The sequence below is a fragment of the Notechis scutatus genome, chromosome 3 (genome assembly GCF_049901735.1).
Source record: "Notechis scutatus isolate UNSWTSFEM ecotype Mainland chromosome 3, rNotScu1.2, whole genome shotgun sequence".
Taxonomy (NCBI): Eukaryota; Metazoa; Chordata; class Lepidosauria; order Squamata; family Elapidae; genus Notechis; species Notechis scutatus.
In genome coordinates, this window is record NC_142011.1 from 128,931,438 (window position 1) to 128,947,692 (window position 16,255).

The following is a 16,255-nucleotide window of genomic DNA, read 5'->3' on the forward strand; positions in this document are numbered from 1 at the left end:
GTTGGGGTAAAAAAAAATAAAAAAAAAAAAAAAAAAATAAAAAAAAAAAATTTCAATCATTCAATCAGTGTTTTTTTTTTTGAACTTTAATTTTGAGTGTAACTCCAAATTATCCAAGACAAATATTTCATTAGCTCAAATTGTTTATATTTATTGTAGAATCACTTTGCACCTCTTGTTTTTGTGAAGAATTTCAACAGAGTTTAAAGCATCTTTGTCTTGGCCACTGATAAAAGGGATCTGTATCCCAGCTAGTAGGGATGGGTGAATATGTGATATTTAATTTGGCTTGGTTTGTCACTTTTTCATAGTACGGTCATTATTTCATATTTCTGCATTAGTCTGCAAATTTTCAGTCTCCATGAACATTTTCTCTTTCACATTTCTATGAACATATGCATTTTTATCGACTTGCTTCCCCCACTCCTGATAATTTTCTTCCTTTCTTTTTAATTGAAATCCACATCACAAAATTCAGTGAAGTGTAGATAGTGGCATATCAATGCATTCTACCTTGAATATACATTACACAAGTTCAAAAGTGTGTAAGTCCATTAAAATTCACTCTGAACAAATCTTTCTGCACTCTCAGACAACTAATATATAGGCATATCCTGAGCTAGCAGTCATCATGAACTCAGTATGTAGCCTTTGACAAACATGGTTGGTTTTTCAGCTTTGTTCAAATTATGGGAACATATATTTTGGTCTCATTCACAGAGTTGTTAAAAGCCTTGCTGTCTAAAGAAATGTATCTGAAGTACTTTTGACATTTTAGAATACTATATGCAATGATGAATATTAAATCATATGTTTCTGATTTTATTTTGACACTTGATACTAGTATTTCCCTTCATTTTTTAACTTCTTGTATTAATGCTGTCATTTCTGATATGACAAGCATGTATATTAGTTTGTAAAGTTAAAGACTCAATATGCCTGTGTTCTTGGGAGAAAACAGCCTATTTTCCAGTATCACTGGCATACTTGATTAGAGAGGCTTCATCATTCAGTTTTGTCTTTCTGAAAATACAGCTCAATCTATCTGTTAGCCCTTTGAAGAAGCCCAGGTTAGGAAATAGACACTAAAAACAATACTAAAACTGTACTTTGTTGATATAGGCTATAATCACAGAATTTTAAAAGCCTGAAAGTATTCTAAGTTTCTTTGGTCAGGTTTTCTTGCTCTCATGGCTAAACTCATGTTTTGCCAATTGTCCCTGCATGCCTACTCCAAGGTCATCTCTATGCATTTCTACCATAACTCTGTCTAGATGATATGTGGCAGAACCAGATCTCCTACTATTACCCCTTATATCACAAACTTAATTTTGTGATGATCAGACCTGCCAGTTATCTGTAAATACCAAACTTTCCATTACTCCACACTTGAAATTTGACATCATCCCAATAGTTTAGCCTTATGTTAAAGAAAAACATATAAAAATAATCTGAAAAATGCACAATCTACTGATAATTTGACTTGGGATTTTATTTGACAGTTAGCTACATACTGAGTCATAGTATAATACAATTTTAGCACCAATTCTAAATCAGAAACAGCTACAATTCTGTTTTATTCTGCCTTGGACAGATAGAATAAATTGGGCATCATTCTGTACTTCAGATTCAGAAAAACTAGGAGGGTATTCAGATATAGACAATGAAGCTGATCAAAAGAATGGAAACCTATAAAGGAAGATTGAGGAAATCAAGCATATCTGGTCTTAAAAGCAAGATACTACAAAGCCATATATTAACATTTTTCTCCCAATACCTGAAGGACTATCACTGAGAAGATCATTCTTGATCACCCAAGATTATAGGCTACACATAAAGGGCTTAATTTACATAACAAAAGATTCTGGATGAATATTAGGAAAAATTCAACAATGGAGGCATTTAAGTAGAAAGCTTATCACTGATGAATTCAAGCACAGACTAATTTGGCTTTTTGCTCTGAGCAGGGAGTTGATCTTGATGATATAAATGGCACCTTTCAAATTTTTTTGATTATGAAATCTTGCTTCATTTTTGAAAGACACACAAATGTAGAGTGACTCAAGTCAATCTAAATTCCCAATCACATGTCCATACAATTTTCTTTGTAATGATTGTACAAAATTGAGTACATATAATCACATGGAAACTGGATTTTCTTTATATATTTTGCCTATCTTGCACAATCATTTAGCCAGTCTATCTAGCCTATAATTTGTGATGGCTTCCAAGGATTACATAGTACTTTTTCCAGTGTTCTCAGTTCAATTATACAATTAATTTTGCTTAAATTTCCCACTTATTACAATGGCCACTTCATTTTTGCCTTTTCCCATTTAGCTCCTACTTCTTGGAATTGACTCACCTTTGAACTTGAATTTGGCATCTAGCTTGAAGTTTAAAATCCACTAAAATGCTTTGTTTTTCAGATATTTTTCAGGTTTATGAAGTACCATTTTTTTGGGTAGCAGTACTCAATGCTGATTTAAATTATACCAGTGTAGATATTAAATTAATTCTGTTTTATAATGCAGAACCTTAGACTTTGCTTCAAAATTACTGAAAAAGCTTGAATTTTTTTTCAGTGCCTATGACATTTTGGGGGGATTTCAATCAATAGAATAAGAAAAGACCAAGACCAAAACCAAGACCAAGACCTGGAATGGAATGGAATGGAATGGATTGGAGTAGAATAGAATAGAATAGAATAGAATAGAATAGAATAGAATAGAATAGAATAGAATAGAATAGAATAGAATAGAATAGAATAGAATAGAATAGAATAATTCTTATTGGTCAAGAGTGATTGGACATACAAGAAATTTGTCTCCAGTGCACAAGCTGTCAATATACATACAAACAACAGTGATAAATCATAAATCATAAGACTTATAATGTATTTATATATTTATTATTATTAATTTATCTATGACAAAATTAAGTAACAATTAAGGAATGGTGCAGCAACCAAATTGAACCATTGACTGAGGTGGTTTGAGTACATTCTATTGCATGGGATCATGCTGAGTTTCTTATTGATTGCTTGGGAATTACTTCCATTTAGGTTAAAAATACAGTGATCAGTTCCAAAGAAAACCTGGCTGGAGCAGGCGGAAGAACAACTGGTGAAACTTAGACATGAAACAAAGGTGGATGAATCAGGAAAGTGCATGTGACATCAACAGATCCACAACACCTAGAGCTGCATAATGATTATGCTATGGGTTGTGACTAGGTGCAAGATGACTCAAGTTTAAATTGGTATTAAGTAAGGATTATAAAATTAATGGTGTACAACAATCTGTTTTATATTACACTGTTGTGCCTGCCCTCTGGAATAGTATTTCCTAAGAGTTTGTGTCATGGTCCATTGGAGTCTGAGTCCACAGAGGAGGATGAGCCAGAGCTGGGACCGATGGAGGAAGAGGGCACAGCCTCACTGGCTCTGGAGGAATGACCAGAGGAGCAGGATGAGGCAGCCCCAGGTCCCTCGAGCCTGTGAAGGATTGACAGTGAAGAACAGGTGCAGGATGAGCAAGAGGGGGTGGAAGAGAGGGCAGACAGTGGAGCAGAGGAGCAACAGAGTGATGAGCAAGGACTGCCCCCCTCCTGATCCTCTAGCATGGAGAGTGGAGAGGAGGTGGGATCAGTGCAGGCTGACCTGATGACTCGGGAAGAGAGTGCCCTGCCCCTCTTCACAAGGCTTACCTGGGGACTGAGACTTAAGGAGATGTCATTGGGAGGGGCGTTTGTCGGGAACAAATGCTGAATTCTTGGAGCCTTGCATGCCATTGCTGATGTCTGGATTTTGCTGTGCTTCATCTTGTGTGTCTTGCCTGGTTTGCCTGCCTCACTGGACTTTTTGCCTTGTTTGCTGCCTTGTTTTGTTTGCTGGACTACTTTCAGCCAGAGGCTGTCGGAGGTGTGTGTGGGAGCTTTTTGCTTCAGAACTTGCAGAAAATGTGAGGACATTTGGGGGAAAGTTGGAGCAATAAAGTTAGAACTGTTCCCCAGCTGTGTTTCTTCTGTGCCTTGCGTCAGGTCATCATAGTTTCATGTGCCTACTACCCTGATGGTGTTTGGGAATTTTTCTTTTTCATTTTTGTTCTTTTAAAAAATAACCAACTACGACTGCTTTAAAAATTGCCTAATTTTTGTTCATCAACAAAGAATCCCAAATATATTCAGGTCCAAGCTATTTTTTATGTTGGGGTTGGCAAACTTTTCTCTGATGATCAGATCCTACCTATCCTCTCCATCATGGCTGGTAAGTCTGTAGGCCAAGCACTGTGGCAGCCATTGGACAGTGCTAGCCCACCAAGAAGAAGACTTCTGACAGACTGCTGCAGCTACTCCTTCCCAGGATGTCCTCCACAATACCACAGTCCAGGAACTCAGTTGAAGTTTGGGCCTGGCAATCTGCTCCTGCTTGTGACCATATAAAAAAAAATTAGCCCATGGCTGTGATATGATAACCCCTGATCCATGTGATTCATTTCCAAATAAATAAATGAATCCTTCATGTTCAAAAGAATGGAAGGCAAGATTCTCATCTCTCACAGTTAATGATTCCCTTGAGGAAAATCTGCTAATCACTCTATACTAGCTTAAAGGAATCTTGTACCACATGAATTATGATGCTCATGTTGATCTATGACACATTACTCTGCTGTGAAGGAATAATAGACAGGTAAATAATCTGTTTTAAATGCAGCCAAAATCTTTCTGTGAACTACAAACTCAACAGAAGCAGCATCCAATTTAGTTGATTGCTTTGATTTGTTTCTGGCTTTTAATGAATTCTCCTGTCTTTCTTTGCTATTTTTCCCAATATTTTTTTCTCCCAGAAAGTCCAAGTGAAATGAATAATTAACAAAATAATGTAATTAACAGACATTTTACATTCAGAATTGATTATGCCTCTGTGCAAATGACTCATTCTGCAAACCACATTAAAGACCAGAGAGCATAAGATTAAAGAAAGGCATCAGCAAAAGTATCATTAATAACTTTAAAAGATACATTTCCAAAATCCAGCCAGCACCACCTTCTTTTACAATTAGCACACCTGATTTTATCAGGAAGAATATTAAAAAAGAAAAGTAATGCAAGTTTGGGCTATATTACTAGATCAGATCTCAACCGCTTCACCAAATATCATTTTATATACTTTACTACACAATCTCTTTTTGAAATAAAAATTCTGGAAAGGAAAGGAAGCATTATTGGTATAGGAACAAAAGAGAGAAGAAACTTCAAAGAGACACTGGAAGCCATGTGCCTCAATCATTTTTCTCACTGACAACTGGCTTGATCCTTTCAAAAGATCCCACTGATAAAAGCCTATATGAGCTATCAACCGTATTGCTCATTTATCCTCATAAATTCACAGGCATTCACACTAGAGGTGAACTAGCATTATCAGCTTGGACTAAAATCTGAATAAAAGGGAAGTACTACATATGAAAGTACTACTATGGGTCTCTTCAATTGCTAGTCAAAGTCAATTTCCTCATATCAGCTAGAAAAATGTCTTTTTGCTTATTCACATGACATACAGGTAGCCTCGACTTTCAACAGTTCATTTAGTAACCATTCGAAGTTACAACGGCATTGAAAAAAAGTGACTTCTAAAGGTTTTTCCCACTTGTGGCCATTGCATCATCCCCATAGTCATGTGATCCAAATTCAGTCATGTATTTATGACAGTTGCAATGTCCTGGGGTCATGTGATCACTTTTTGCAACCTTCTCACATGCAAAGTCAACGGGGAAGCCAAATTCATTTGACAACCATGTTGCTAACTTAACAACTACCATGTTTACTTAACTGTGGCAAGAAAGGTTATAACATGGGGCAAAAACCACTTAACAAATGTCATAATAGAAGTGGCTACAATAGAAATGTTGGGTTCAATTGTGTTTGTAAATTGAGGGCTACCTGTACCAAGTCAATAACTCTGATTAATAAGCACAAATATGCATTCCTTCTCTACATCCAAATTAGTATAATCCAGAACTGATACCCAAGGCTTGCCCCAGATTTACTGTAAACTCAAAATAAGAGAGGATCCAATGAAAGTAAAACCTAAACTAATTGAATCTCAAACTCCGTTCCTGTTTTTCCTCTTATAAGCCACAGGATTTTGTAGCACTCTTTTCAGAAAAATACTATATTTTATATCTTTGCATATGCTGCCACTTAGATTCATTTCTCCAACAAGGGATCGTTCCAGATTTTTATTTTCTTCCACACAGTGAAGCTGGGCATTCCCATAGGAGAAAGTGGAACCAGTTCAGAATCAAGGCAAGGTTTAGATTCTTGGATCTTAGAGCAGGGGTCCCCAACCACCAGTCCCCGGACCGGTACCGGTCTGTGGAACAATTTCTACCAGGCCGCCGGTTTGCTGGGCGCTGCCATCTTGTTTTGATGAAAAAGTGCTTCCGGTGAGCTTTTCCGGGTAGAAAGTGGCGTTTGGGTGCTGAAAGAATCCTCGCGCCTTTGTTTCATCGAGGTGGGGGGCGGCTTCGAACAAAACTAAGGCGCAAGGATTCTTTCAGCATGCATGGCAAGGCGAGCTGAGCGACCGTCCTGAAGCCGTCGCGAAGCCCATCGATACAGGTACAAAGGAGGAGTTGAAGGTGGCGGGGACAAGCGGGGGACTGCTGGCTGGCCGGTCGCTCGGCTCGCCTTGCCATGTGTGCTGATGCCGGTACCGGGCCGCAGATGATTTTGTGATGCCAGTACCGGGCCGTGGATGATTTTGTGATGCCGGTACCGGGCCGTGGCACAAAAAAGGTTGGGGGCCACTGTCTTAGAGCATTTACTATTTTTTGAGGGATGAATTAATTCATCTGGCCTTCATATATTTCAAGTGGCACAAATTGGGTTCATATATTGGACTGTTTCCATTGGTAGAAATTCTAGAATGCATTTGTAGAAAACTGGCCTTCCAGTTCCTTTGCTTGATTTTTTTTTTAATGAAACTAGATAAAGCTAGATAGGCAGCATAGCAGTTTTCATCATAGGAATCACTCCTGGGTGAATTTTCATTATTCCAGAGTCAGGTCACAACACTAAATCAATATCATACTTTACACTCTTCCATTGGTCCAACTTGTGGGGACACCGATTGTTTTTTTTATGTTTTCAGTACATCTAGGCTGTGGAAGTAAAGCAGCTTTTGTGAGATTGAAAAATGGGATAGAAATGGCACCAGCTTTAACTTACATTTACACTGTAAACTCATTTTCCAAATTCACCATTGCTATTGCAATTTTCATCAGCATAACACTCATGGCCATGAAACATTTGGAATCTACCTGAATAGAAAAGAATAAACCTTATTTCTTATTTCTGACCTTGTCGATCAGAAAGGCTGGCAGTTCGGTAGCACCACATAACGGAGTGAGCTCCCATTACTTGTCCCAGCTTCTACCAACCTAGCAGTTTGAAAGCATGTAAAAATGCAAGTAGAAAAATAGGGACTACTTTGGTGGGAAGGTGATAGTGTTCTGTGTGCCTTCGGGTTTAGTCATGCCGGTCACATGACCAGGAGACGTCTTCAGACAGCGCTGGCTCTTCAGCTTTGTAACAGAGATGAGCACCACCCCCTAGAGCCGGAAACAACTAGCACGTATGTGTGAGGGGAACCTTTACCTTTACCTTTAAGCCTTATTTATGCATTCAAAACTTAAAAGGGATGTGAACAGAAGCTTTCCCCCTCAATATTCCTCCATATCCATTTGCTTTTAGAGAAGAGTATTTAAATGTGCAACAATTTCCAGTTCTGAATTATAGATAATTATTCCCCTCCCCAATATATGGACTACCCCAATTATCATGATTACTTAAGTCACTTTGATTATCTGGCTGAGACATGTCCTTTATATGAGAATCTGAGTGTTGAAGGCTTTACAACCGTGAAATATGGTAGGTCTTCCTAGAAGATATTTAATTAACCTACAAATGAATTGGACAGTATGGCAATTGCCATTTTGTACATTTATATAATGATTAATCTAGTGTTATACAACTTGATAGGTCAATTAAAAGGCACATTGCTCATATTGCAGATATGTCTCTAACCTCAATATGAGTGCTTCAAAGAAAATAACTCAAGAAATGTACCAGGATTATCTGAACACCACCACAGGTTGTCATTCAATTCACAATTACCAAGGAATATGCAGGGGTGGGATCCTACCGGCATAACAACCGGTTTGCTTTGTGTGTGTGCACGCCAAATGCACGCTGTGCATGCATGTGCACTAATTACAAATTACTGGGCCCAGCAAGCATTCACCTGCTCCAGCTGATGAGCAGCAATCAGCTATGCTGAGCAAAGCAGCTGAGGAGGAAAACGCAGAGACTAAAGAACAGCCTAGAGGCCGGGCAGGTGGGTGGGCCAAACAGATGACCAGACAATCATTGCAGCGAACCAGTTCAGTGTCAGCTGCTCTTCGGAGCTACCAGTTCGATTGAACCGGGCCAAACCAGTAGGATCCCAACCCTGGGAATATGGCTTATTGAAGTCAATGTATCTTGTTTCTGTCATAATCTATTGGTGACCATCAAGTTGTTATCAAGATCATTTTCAGATTTGATTTGAAATGCTTCTGAATGGCTGCATACAGACAAATCATTGAAGTTTTTTTTTAAATCATAGCTTGTTACACAAGCTGTGGTTTACACACAATAATGTGTGTAAATGGAGGAGGGGGAAATCCACAGATGTTGGAGCTAGTTGTGATTGAAGGCAGTAAAAGATAGTAAGTCAAACTGGCTGGGTAATGATAGTTCGAGATATTCCTTTGCCTGAAGCAGATCAAAATGATGCTTTTCTCACTTCTCCATGTTTTCTGAAATAGCTCAATTAACTCTGCTTCAAGGGAAAGCCTGACCTGTGAATATTGTGTTCTGAATGCAAAGCACAACCACTGCTTTTCAGCTTGGTCTACTATCAGCCACCCCTCAGATATTAAAATTATAAATTCTTCTTCAGGCAGAATATTTTGTGCTATTTTTAACATTTTTGTGCATCTTCCAAGAGAAAGAGACTACAAATATTACTATAGGCATGACTAATTGAAGGGGGGAAAAAGGTTTAGACGTCATAATAAAGTCAAAGAAAATAAATATTTCTTACGGAGTAAAATCCCTCCATATTTTAATTTGAGCAGAACTTTTTTTTTCAGTGATAAGCAGCCTAGAAATATTTTGTAGCATAACCTGCTATGTAGATAGTATAGGGAGAAAGAGCCCTCTACTGGCTCTAAGTGAACTGCAAGTAAAGAGTTCTGTTCCACAGCAGAATGTAAATTATTTCCCAAACAGGCAAGCATCACAAAAAGGCAGTCTGAATAACACAGGGCCAAAATTTGGAACAAGAGTTGGATAAACCTTGTTCAAAGATATCAAGGAGACCATCAATTTGATCTTCAAAGGAGCAGTTTGAAATACAGGTTTAATAAAGAGTATTATTCAGAAGACCAACAAGAAAATGCACATAAACTGTGAGTAGCAAAAGCATCCCAGTCTATTAGTTTTGTCATACAAATCCTTGAAATGAGCAGCATTCCCAGTAACTATTTTTTGCCTATATAACTATGTTGTACTTCTAGAAAGCTATATGCTAAATTAACTTCTAGAGATATATGTATCCATACGAATCATCAATATATAGAGTCAGCCTGAGAATGAGATGGTGGATCTCTAACTTTACTAAATAAGGATATATAGGCTTATTAAGTTGGCTAGAATTGTACTCATCAATTATATTCCCTATATTACAAACTAATATTTATAATGGTAGACTCCTTCATAAATGAACAATCTTCCCTCCAGCACATCACACATCAAATAACATATGATTGTGACAAAGAATGCAGTATAGAGAAGAAATTATGCCAGAATTCATATTTTTAGAGTTTTTCATCAAGATGATCTACATTTTTTAGATATAAAAGAGTCTTCTCCATAACAATTAACATATAACAGATAATCAGAGTTGGAAGGGACCTTATAGGTCATCTAGTCCAACCTCAGCAGGAGACCCTATACCATTTCTGACAAATGGCAGTCCAATTCACTTCATTGATCATGCATAAGGAACCCAAGTAACTTGGTCTACTCCTGGGTGTAATGTTTACAGCCTTCCCTTACCTGAGCAACGTCCTGGCTTGACACAATTACTTTATAACATAAGGAAGGTCTCCACACAGAATGGGGCCTATAGATTGCAAAATGATGTTTTAGACAAATCATAATATGCATATGCATAAAGCATATGGTATAGTTATTATGTACCTCAGAGAACTGGAAAGGAGCACACTTAAAATTTCCCCAGAGTAGTGAGATGAGAAGATGATTTACAGACAAAATTAATTTTTATCAGCAGGAAGTAAAGTATTTCCAGGGATAGAGAACAACATCAGGAAAATTACTATATGCAGCATCTCTCTTCTTAATATAGAGATACACACTTTAGGCACACTCCAGAGAAAGTTTTACCGTTAGCTAACTGGGATTTAGCAGGAAATGTGTTTATTTTTCTCATCAAAATTATTGAAAGGGCATAACTTTGCCTGGATCATGCATTTTGTCCCCCCCACCCCCAGCAAGAACCTAAAAGAAGCTAAATATTTCAAGATAAGAAGCTAGTAATCATTTCTTTACAACATAAGAATTTCATGCACATACTTTTTCTTTAGATATTTCCCTTTTTTTAAAAAAAGAAATGACCTTTCAATTGTCATATATCAATTCAACATTTAAGTAGCTATTTGGGAAGTTTCAAAGATAGGTTACATATTTTCAAGATACATTCGTCCCCCCATGTGTTACCATGTATAGCTAAGCCTCGATACTAATTTACTTGGGAGTAATCTCAATTGAATTCAGTTGTATTACCTCTGAGTAGGGATCTATAAGAGTTGCACTTTAAAATTGCAGTTCAACCTGGAAGTAGACGTCCAGGTGCAAAAGAACATAGGGCTTCTTCATCCTTAATTCTTGAGTAGAAAAGGAGATTTTAGCAATTGTATTTTTTTATGATTAAGCTGAACCCTTATTTTTTAAAAAAACAACCAGCCTACTTTTAACACATTTGGACTTACATTTAAGCAACCCGCAACCCCATACTGAATTATATCAATATTTTCTTCCATATTAATTTTCTTCAGGATAGATTTTTTTTTCCAATGACAACTATTTTAAAAGTAATTTTTATTTAAGTGTCCTACATCCTGACCCTTTGAGTTTTTGCAAGAGAAGAGATAGCCAGAAAACACAGTAAATGCAAGAGATCATTTTCCATGGCAATATATGGCTACTCTTTAGAAACAGCAGTCACTGTTGCAGAAGTAACATACTATCTAAATCTTGTTAATTGGACTAAACCTCAGGAAAGTTATTGGTCAACATAAGTTCATCAAAAGCTTCAGATACAGCCATTTTAATTTCTCTACACACAAGATAATAATCCTACAGTAGCAAATTAATACCATAGTAAAACAAAAACAAAAACAAAACCATGAATGTTTTAAAAATGGCTAGGATATGTAAAAGGCAATGCAGATTATGACAGCTGGAGCAACAAAATGCAAAGTCTACCAATGTGAAATAAGAAAACTGCCTTTTTAGCAATATCTCCATTGACCACTTGTATACACTAACTAGAGTAACTTAATATCAACAGTAATTTAGAAGACAAGCATCTGCCCCCCAATCAATTATTCTCTTCTTAAAAAAAGATTAACTTAAAGGTGCTATAATTTGATAAGTTAGAACATGTTATTACTGAATGAAAAGAGCTGTTTGATTTAAAGAAGACAAAAAGCTCCATATGTTATTTAAGACTAAAACCTCATGGGATTGGTTTTGGGTGGGGAGGAGGGGAATTCTTACAAGTCGTACTATACATGCTTAAGGTTATGGTATTATTGTTGATACCTGGCAAACCTTATTTTAAGCAGGCAAGAATTGCTTTTAAATGGACCTTAAAGTTGATAAGACTAGCTTTTATTTTTAAGTAGTTACCAACAGTAAGCAATAGCAGCATTTAAAAAAAGAAAGAAAGTCAAGCTCCTTAGCAAGAATGCTAATATAAAAGGACAGAAATATCTTACTGTGCTGTTCCTCTTCTTCTTATATACTGTATAATGAAAAAAGGATGCCTGTCGTGAAAACATTTCCTCAGGAGTCGTTTCCATTTACTGACACTGAGTCTTAAAAAAAACACCACATCTTTTTTTCCTATTTATGCAAAGCAGTCACTCACTCTCCCCTTGTATTAAGAAAGCAAAAATTCAAATGCAATAAAAGCCACATCATGATAAGGGGATAAGGCATGCACTGAACAACTCACCTTCATTCTGCATATGTCTTGAGTTCTGAGAGGTTTTATTGACATCAGGTATGTCAGCAATGAAGCTCTGTTTCAGAGACACCGATTACAAGTCAAACACATTATTCCAAGGACCCGTTCTCTTAGCTGTTTCACAGGCACACAGCTGGCATCTTCTCAGCAAGGAAGAAAGCAACACAGTAAGTTGTCCACGGAGGGAGCTAGGTAGCTGGCTTCTTCAGCTCCAGCAGTTACATACTGATGCCATAGTACATATTCTCCTCCTGTCTCTGGCTTCTTTGCCTCAACACTAGCTGAGCACTGAAATCCTGCTGCTGTTGTATAATCAGGCCAGCCTATTTGGTTCATATAGGCCTCTATTTAAACAGCCAATCAATAGACAGGGCTGCTGGAACCTCAGATTTTTTTCTGAGCACATAAAAACATTTTCCCCCCAGCAATTACATCAGTTATGTTTTAAAGTTGGTTATTGAATCTCTTGTTCACACACACATGATGCTGCAAAAAAAAGCTAGCTTCTTTCAGAAGAATAGCACCTGCTTAGACTTGGAAAATCACTTGAAGCAGTTCTAATCAGAAGACATGGTAAGAAAATTGTGCTGTGTTAGACACAAGAGGGAGGAAGGTGGGGAGAGAGATGATTTTTACCTTCATATTGCAGCAAACACTTAAGTGCCTTAAATCTAGTTACAATGTGTGGGTATCTGGATCATTCCCATCCAAAATTTAAATCCCTCACTTCTTCATCACTTGGTCTCCCTACCTCTTCTCTTCACAAAGTCCTGCATATCAAGGGGTTTTTTGAGGGGAGGGGTAGAAGGGGGTTGCTACTTGATGGTCTGACTGTATTCACAATTTTCAGAGTGTTTAATAGTAGTTTAAACTATCCAGTACTTGCATCATCTCTCTTCTTCTGAGTTCAATGTTCCCAGTGTGTGTCTGAGGAAGCAAGCTGAGGAAGTAAGTTTCTCTGTCTCTACAGAAATGTAACATAAGAAAATGCCTGTGTGAGTGACCAGATCTCAGTGCTTTCACCAACTAAGATTCTCTTAGGCACGTTTTTCCTAAGCCCTTCTGCCATATTAATAAGCAAAGCAAAATTCTCTGATATGCTACTTAAACATCAAGCTTGATTTTTTTTTTTTCTACATGTGAAAATTTCTATTCTATAGTTCTTTGCACCTCAACTGTAAAATCTGCACTGCAGCTTTAAGAGCTGCTGAGAATCTTATCATTGCAGGAGGATAGAAAGATGAAAAATAAATATCTCTATGGTTTACCATTCCCAAGCTCAAACCATAGGGGTGCCATAGATGGTGAAGAAATACTGCAGATTTAGTAGGAATGCTCAGAGTTGTTGGGAGTCGGATAGTATACATATTTAATAATTATGGCTATATGTGACTTACACATGAATAGACCTTCATATCAACCAGCATAACCAAAAAAGGAAAAGTTTTGTGTGTGTGTGTGTGTTTAATAATTGTATAGAGGGAGGAATTTTGGCATTTATGCCATATATTGTAAATTATGCCAATAATACAGAATTTGAGCCCCTCCTTGCTGAAGCTCACCTTAGAGTCATAATAGCTTCAAATGACCAAGAAATTTAAAATGTTGTAATTATTGTCTCTCTGTTTAGATTGCTCTAAAATAACATGTAACATCCCTCATCTTCCTTGTTTGCATTTAAAACAAAATAATAATAATAATAATAATTTAAAAGGAAGCCAAATGAATACAGTACCTTCTTAAATGTAGCACTTCAAAAATGAACTTATTCTGAAACTACCTATGCTTTAGATATGGAATTGAAGCACTGTATGATTATCTTCTATTTCTTACTTCTATGTTTTTGCATAAGTATTGTTTTCTTAGCACAGAACATCTATAAAGGAGGGAAAAAACACCATAACTGTAATACCTTTTGATGGCTAATGCTAAGAGCTATTTGTCTGGAAGTATCCATGTTTTCTCAAGCTCTACAAGCTCCCAAGTTTCTCAACTCTGAAATAGTTTTCTCAGGGTACAGATAAAAATGGCAATATTGTGCTGCAAGGACTGTCAACTGCAGGAAGAATAATAGTCATAATAGTCATAGAGACTTCATTTCCAAGGACTGTGAGAATGAGTGATGATGCTCAATGCTGTGATCCTTTTGCCCAAACCATTCATTGTAAGCAATAATAAAGTTTCCTTTATTCAGAAGGTGGGTTGTTGGTAAGCAAGATATAAAGTCCTTGTGAACTATATCAGGCTCTTAAGTCAACCTTTCCCATCAAACTGGCACTGCTTCATTTCCACCAGCTGTAATATATTTTTGTATCTAGTCCAATAGAGCAGGGGTGTCAACCTGGATTACTTTGAGGGTCAGATCAGCATTGTAGTTCTCCTCCATGGGCCAGGTAGGCAGGGGGGAGACAGGATGGATGCCTCCTGCAGCACCTTGCCAGCCAAAGCAGGATGCAGGGTCTCCGCCCACCCCGTTTATGGCCTGAATGGCCTCCAGCACTTTGCTGGCCAAAATGAGGCTCGGGGCTACATGCTCCTCCCGTGCCCCACTTTGGTTGGCAAAGTGCTGCAGGAGACCATCCAGACTGAAAACGGAGCATGGGGAGGCCACACGTAGCCCTCCATGCCCCCATTTTGGCTGCCAGAGGAACCACAGGTCAGTCCTTTGCTATTTCCAGGACAGCCCCGTGGACCAGATTTAAGCACCCCATGGGCTAGATCTGGCCCACAGGCTTTGAGTTTGACACCCGTGTAATAGAGATTTAAAACATGTATCCACTCATAATTCATATAAACCATATTATTTGGTTTGTTTAATTGTTGAGACATATTGCTGAAAGAGAAATTGAAAAAAAAATTATATTCTTTCAGATATATTACTCAAATTCTGACATTCAGAGAGCAGGATATTATTAACATGTAAGATAGGTAATTTGATCCATATTGCCTATACACAACATTTAAATATCACAACACTAAGCAGCAGCATCAGAGATTCTTCATTCATTTAAAGATGAAGCATAGGAAAATAAGAATACTTTGAGAAATTTAAATTATTTGATCCCTAAACCTACTAACACAAATGTTCATTTGCAAAAACATACAGTCCAATATGGATAATTTTGCTCCCTTGTTTCTATTGCAGGAAAGTGGAAAAAATTTAAGGAAGTGGAAGAATGTTGCTAAAATCTGAGACATATGGAAATAAAGTTGTAAGATCCTACTATTCCCCACATTACCAAAACCATGCATCAATTCTGAAATGTTATTTATTTTTATCCCACCTTTATTTATTTATTTTATAAATAACTCAAGGTAGAAAATATACCTAAGACTCCTTCCTTCTCCCATTTTCCCACAAGAATAACCCTGTGAGCTGAGGTTGGCCTGAGAAAGATTCACTGACACAAAATTCTAAATCCTTAATTATGATCATAATAATTAATTAATAAATTAATATGTGATCATATTAAGAGCAACTGCGTTCTGTTCACTGATGATGTAAATCTATTCAACACCACTGATAATACTGCTACCCTTCAAAAAGACCTCAACTATGTGTCAGAATAGTCAAAGAAGTGGCAACTTCAAATCTCAACAAACAAATGCTCTGTCTTACATATTGGCAAAAAAACAAACAAACCAGAAAATAAAATACAAGCTGAATAATCAAGACCTTGTTGATGACCCCAACTATGTCAAAAACCTTGGAGTACTCATCTCTAATGATCTAAGTGCTAGAGCCCACTGTAACTACATAGCCAAAAAGGCATTAAGAGTTGTTAAGCTAATCCTGCGTAGCTTTTTCTCTGGTAATATTACACTACTAACTAGAGCATACAAAACATTTCCTAGACCAATACTTGAATACAGCTC

The 16,255-nt window shown here is 37.3% G+C and overlaps 1 protein-coding gene across 1 annotated transcript in view; it reads right to left on the minus strand.

Annotated features, from left to right (window-relative positions):
* Positions 1-12,621, minus strand: part of CDH18 (cadherin 18) — a 659,070-nt gene extending 646,449 nt beyond the window's left edge. The window contains exon 1 of the mRNA XM_087961171.1: positions 12,368-12,621. The gene's annotated coding sequence lies outside the window, so the exon portion shown is untranslated. The remainder of the gene's footprint in view (positions 1-12,367) is intronic.
* Between the last annotated feature and the right edge of the window lie 3,634 nt (positions 12,622-16,255).